Here is a 6,613-nt window from a genome sequence, read left to right as displayed (position 1 = left end):
GTGTGAAGATTTTGGAGATGAGTTGCAGGAGTACTTGTTATTTGGAGTCCAATGTCGGTACTTGATTAAAATGAGGGATCGTCCGCCTTGGTCGGATCATATTCTTGAGGACAAGTTGCCATTTGCATTGTTATCAACCGTGGAGTTCAGATATTTGGTTCTTCAAAAAGATCGCCCCCCGTGGCTTGACTTGAAGCATTTGGAGTATCAGATTGACTACTGCCTATACTATCTATCCACTCGACAGGGTCGAGTTTTCTCCCACCCCGGGAGAGTTGATGAGGACATCGGACGACGTTTACTTATTTTATTTAAGCTTTATTTATTTTCTTGGACTATTATTTAAATTTGGACTTGTATGGGCTCAGGCCCAAGCTCATTAGGGTTGGTTTACTATTTAAACCTATTTTGCATTGTAACTTTCAGTTGATGATGAATTAGAATTGAAATATTTTTGGTGGCTTGCAGCCGTTTTCTCCCTCCCCTCTCTTCCCATGGTTTCTTCTCCCTTCTCTCTGTTTCTCCTCCCCGTTCCTTCTTTTTTCTTTCTTATTCATCCTACATCAGAAGCTAATGCATTGAATTTTAGAAACATAAAACTAAGGTGCAAATAATTTCAGCACAACATATTAAAAGAAAAATAAATAAATAAATAATAAAAAATAGAAACAATTTCATCTTAGGCTTACACGCTCATAAGTCCAAATCAAAAGGTATACATACAACACATTAATTGAGATCAATGCAAATAGATATCACATCATTTGGTTTCTATAGCGAAAGAAGGGCCAAATGGAAAGGTAAATAAACAAAATGTCATAAAATGTCGCTTCTTTCTGTCAAGATCATATACTATCTAAACATAAGTGATGATTTTATTACTTGGCTACTAAACAAATAAAGACACTAATGGCATGTTTTAAGGTGGATTGAATTGAATCAGACAATACAAAAGAAGAAAATAAAGCAAAAATCAAAATCTTGTCAGTATTGTCCAATTGTATCAAGTACTGCATACCAACATATTTTATATGTAATTTAATATAAATGCAAAAAAATTCTATCTAACTGGGGTGTTTGCAATCTAAATTGAAGTGGAACTTTGGTGTAGATGACTGCAAGTACTACATTATATTTTTCTTCAGTGTTCAGATTATGAAAAATAAATCATTTAAACTCGAGATACATTAACACCGGGCAAACCAAGTAAGGATGATATTCAATTGATACAAGGAGAGAACTGCCTTAATATCAATTAAAACACTGGACACAAATTTACTTTTCTCATATAAACTTTGCTTTTATACAAATTTAATAAATAAATCTAAAATTTGCTAAACTCGGCATAAATACAATGAGGAAGACATGAAGTAGCACATAAAGGATATGCTTTTGCCATTAAATCACGGCACATAAGAGATATGCACAAGCAAATCAATGTTAATGGACCAAAGTCCTCACTAGACTTCAAAAGATATATAAAAACAAAACTATTCAGTGTCGTAATTTTGTTATAAGAATCAGAGTAATTGATAGAAAATGTTCAAATATTATTAGAAATAATTTACCCCAAAACGCGAATATGCAAGAATATACAATCATCATATGACCAAGACATTAAATTATTGCCACTGAAAAGAACATTATAGATCTCGCGAGGAAAAAAAAAATTAAAATAAAAAATTGTAGACCGTCAACTATTCACAGAAATTAAAATAATTCCATACAGACCAAAGAAAAATGCCTTTCAAATTTTTTCAATATTCAATTAACTAAAAGGAACTTAAAATAAAAATACAAAAAACCAGCCACTTTATACCTTGTACGCTTGAAATTGCATAGAGAAGTTCCCTGGTGTGAGATTCTGTGAGTTCTTTAACAAAATAATATCTAAATGTTAGGGAAGTTTCACGCATTTAAGATTGTTTAACAATCTTAAAGACACTCCAATAGTCCAAGCTGGCAGACCCTTGAAATACCACTAGCATAACAGCTGTGCAATGAATGAATTTAGACCCATATATTAAGATATGAACCAAACATACTAGAGAAAGTCAAGTTTATTGAAAATGTGTTTCAGTTTATTGTTGTATATCATACATCTTATAAATTGTTGGCAACATACTGGAATCGTTGAAAATGATTTTTCTTCTAGGAGTAATGGATATATCCAATTGAATCCCTTTTCGAAGACGAACAATAAATTATTATTTCACAATTATCTCCACCTAAAAATGTCAAGAAGAGATTCAACAAATGGCTGCACAACCTGCTTATCTACTCAACAAGCCCATAGTGGAACTAGATATCAATTCTGTCATGGGAACCAAAAAACGTAAATATAGTATATATCAGTTCAGTCCATCTTCATGGTGGTACAAAATACTTTCAAGTTCAAAATCAGGAATAAAAGTCCTCGTACATGTAGACAGCATAACGCTCTCTTACTAATTAACAAAATCTGAAAAACATTAGCGGTTATTGTCTTATTTATCAGTATCCAAATCATTTCTTAATTAGAACGAATTTAATGTTTCATTTCCATTGAGCATCAATTGAATTCCTATGGAAGTTGTAAGTGAAAAGAAACAAAATCCCACAGAACAAATTATTTAGGGTTCAGGTCCCGCCACAGCCATCAGAAAGCCGACCTTTTACCGTTTTGCACAATGCTATATATGGATCCATATTGATCGGACAGCGATTTCTTCCCTTCTTCACAACGAAATAACTATTTAACCTTGAAAATACGATAATCATTTGAAAGAACCCTCAGAATACGAGAACGTAACACGAGTATTATCAACACGAAAAATCTATTAATTTACTTCCAGTGGAGATCTCCATCAAGACTTCTTCAGACTACATGATCCATGAAAAATAAGTAATTAAACGCCCAACTTTTCATTAAATTACACGTAGATGATTTAAAGGACGAAATACTGAAAGTTCAATTAATTACAAACAGGCATCAAAACTGAGTTCATAAAAGCAAACACAAATCTCCTGCGCGAAAGTTCACATATATAACAGAAACAATCTGGATTTAGTGTCTACAAGAGCAAAAGGCTTCCAGCAGTAAGGCAAACAATTATTCGAACTTTTCAAGGTGTTAATATAGTTAAAACTATATTAATTTGCCTCCAAAATAGGATATAAGCATGAAAAAAATCTGAAAATTAACACAAATATAAAATTACGATAGCATGAAACCAAACCAGTATATAGAAAAAGTACCTGAGTGATTGAGTTTCTTTATATCGTCCCTAGGACCAAGTATTAACTGCTGTTAAAACATAAATCGCAATCAGGCTTATATAATTGGAAAATAAATTGAGGAAAATCAAGCAAGGAATCGTTACAAAAAAAGGAAATAAAATAAATCTTCTGGAAATTTTGAAACCTGTAAAGGAATTTCCTTTTTGTTCGCAGAGCCATGACTGAATGCATATATGACCATTGAAGGAAACAAAGATCTTCTCATATCCGTGTTGCATCCATGATATTGTAATTTTCCATGAGATCACCTCGTTGCAAACAATAGAAAAATCAAATATTACCAAAACTAATAAAATCTGCATCGTTTAAGAAAACAAAATTCACATAAAATATAAAATCAAATATTAACTTTACAAAGAAAAGCACAAGTTCTGCATACAAGGACCTGTCTTGACAAACTTAAGGCTGATATTGCAGAAGGAATGGATCAAGAATTGAGTAAATTAGTAGCAGAAAAATGGTAAAAAAACATAGTGAGGTTAATATATTCTATTTTATTCCCAAGACGGCCCTAGAAAACCACAATTTTACCGTTAATAGAAAAATAACCAGGCGTACCTTCCCAACTCCAACATAAAAAAATCAGGCTCCACAGCTCCATTAATCATGGTATATTTTTATTTGGATAAGGTAAAACCCAAAAAAATAAAAAATAAAAATAAAAAAAGAAGAAGAAGAAGTATTAATTGCATAAACAAAATCACATCAAGAAAAATGAAAATAAAAAATTGTGGGTGCTAAACCTCTTCGTTCTGCTGTATAGACTTCCTTTTTCCTCACCCACAAATGACTTCAAACTGTGAATTTTTTTTACGTTTTTTTTGTGATCAAATATAATAGTATTTATGATGTCATAAATCAGCACAGAGGGCCTGTCGGTACTTTCGTGTCAAGTAGTGATGGTGGTGGCACTGCGGCGGCAGCAGTATATGGATAAGCTTATAGTGCCATATCAAATGGCTATTGGCTAATATTTGCGGTCAGCTTCTGAAATTGCAGGCGGCCTCTTTTCAGCTTTGTTCACAGCAAAACTTTAGGCTGAATAAGGGGGAGTAGGCGGGTGTGATAAAAAGCCATATATTAGTCCAGAAAGGAAAAATCGAGACGGCTGGCTGACAGAAAGAGTAGTGAGCACGCGCATCCACAAAGGTATGGTCTTTATACAATTGTCTGCGTCTGCTCACTCTCTTCTGTCAGTACTCTCATCGATCGCGTCCTTCAGAAACACAAAGCCCATAGATTTCTTGACAGAGATGCTCTATATGTTTTTTCATTTTGACTAACGTTGATATCAGATCTGAAAACCAAAGATACTCCCACTTTTGGAAAGAAAAACCCCCAAACCCTTTACTATAAACGCTCATACAAATCATTAATTCCATACATTAACAACTAGAGTTTTAAAGTCACCGTGTTCATACTTGATATTCGTAATTCATCTATTAATTTTTGTGTGCTAATAAAACCTCTGCCTCCCCCCCCCCCCCCCCCCCCAAAACTCCTTCCCAGAAAAATAAAATAAAAATAAAAATAAAAATAAAAAATAAACACCACCCCGCCCCAAGAAAGTCTGAATAAACTCTTTCATTTTCATTATCTTCATGCATCAAACTAGCAAGAAAACGCCATTCTCAATTTCCAAACTGTTGATTCGAGAAAACACTTTTACAAATTACAGAAGACCTTAAAGAAGTGATTATATCCATGGCATGTGAGAAGTTTTACTTTATCCTCCACAACATAATTGTGGTTTGGCTATTATTCATCCAATCAATCCCTTCATCAGCGTACACCAAAAGGACAATATCACAAACAGGTGGGGTTCTAAGAAGGAGGTTTCGATGATGGATTGGTTGGTCAGGAGGGGCTTCCTGGAGGTACTGCTTAATGTCGGATTAACTAGCTGGGTTATTCTAATGCCAAGATTGTCACAGAGAAGAATTACAAGCCGTTGGATTAAATGCTTGGTGGGGCCCTTCGTTCTTGACGAATGGGTGTTATTGGAAGTTGTAGTACAGACGACGAAACTGCGTCATTTCAGGGAGACAAGGATTCAAGACTATTTAAAAGGAACAATGGCTTTTTACAAATAATTGTAGGGATTTCCCAAATTTTTTTTTTTTTTTTTTTTTTGGGTTATCGAGATTTTAAATTGGAGCAGGCTTAGGCGTGCTTAAGATTTATTTTCTTAAGAAAAAAGTAAGTTTTGTCTGTTAATAACTCTACAACCAATGTTTGATAAAATAAGTAATTTCAAAGTAAATCTAATTACTTTTGAGTACAGTATGATCTTACTACGAAATCTAAAAGTTTCTGCTTCGGTGTAGTGGATAGCTATCTATCATTAATTTTTAAATTTGTTGAGAATGAGATTAATTTATCTATGTGAACTAAAGAAAAAGGTTAAAAGTGAAAACAAGAGGAAAAAAAAGAAAAGAAGAACAAATTGTTGAGCCACCAAAAAACTAAGAGTGTGTTTGATTACATTTATTTTTCATAAAAAATATCAGTTTTTCACCCAAATTCCTACTTGAAGTATTTGATTGTTATTTTTTTTTATGGAAAACATTTTCCAACTTTTGAAAATATGTCTAATTTTTCTTTTTTTTAAGGAAACATTTTCCTTGGGTGGAAGTGATTTTTATTTTCCACAAAAGAAGGAAAACATTTTCATCTCTCGGTGATATTTTTCATACCAATCAAACACACTCTAAGTTTTATTGAGAGAATTATGTTTATGTATGTATACAAGAAGATCAAAACTTAAAAAGAAACCTAGCAAAGAAGGGAAACTAATAATATTATGTTATAATATTTTATTGCATAATATATAAATATATATTATATTATAATATTCCCTCAAACTCACGATGTGACAGCAAGAACAAACGAGAGTTTTCAAGCAAGAAGTGAAAACGATGAACCAAATGAGACTTCGTGAAGAAGTCAGCAAGCTACAAGATAAAGAAATAAAAGGTAGGAAAATTGTACTAGTTTGCAGATGATGGCGGATCAGATGACAGGCAATCTCAATGTACTTTGTACACTCATGGAATATAGAGTTGTGCGATATCTGAATAGCACTTTTATTGTCACAATATATAAGGATTGGAGAGGAAGAAGGAACACCCATGCTTGCAAGTAAACAACGCAACCATACAATCTCAATGGTGGTGGATGACATAGCACGATACTCTATCTCAGTAGAGGAGTAAAAAATTACAGTTTGTTTCTTATTCTTCCAGGAGATAAAGGAATCACCCAAAAATATATAAAAACTAGTAGTGAAGTTTCGATCAGTGGGTTTATTGGCCCAATCAACATCAGAGTAAGC

At 33.2% G+C, this 6,613-nt stretch overlaps 1 long non-coding RNA gene across 2 annotated transcripts; it reads right to left on the bottom strand.

Moving 5' to 3' along the window:
- Positions 1–1,045: 1,045 nt before the first annotated feature.
- On the bottom strand, positions 1,046–4,750 carry LOC111399646. Of its 2 annotated transcripts, none has more exons than XR_002703774.1 (3): positions 3,404–4,750; positions 3,238–3,286; positions 1,046–1,993 (listed from the first exon to the last, which is right to left on the bottom strand). It is a non-coding gene; the product is annotated as an uncharacterized LOC111399646 (long non-coding RNA). The 2 variants fall into 2 exon arrangements; XR_002703775.1 differs by having other exon boundaries at positions 1,046–1,873.
- Positions 4,751–6,613: the final 1,863 nt, after the last annotated feature.

This window comes from Olea europaea, chromosome 9 (genome assembly GCF_002742605.1).
Source record: "Olea europaea var. sylvestris chromosome 9, O_europaea_v1, whole genome shotgun sequence".
NCBI classification, from domain to species: Eukaryota; Viridiplantae; Streptophyta; class Magnoliopsida; order Lamiales; family Oleaceae; genus Olea; species Olea europaea.
This window is presented reverse-complemented; position numbering and strand designations above follow the sequence as displayed.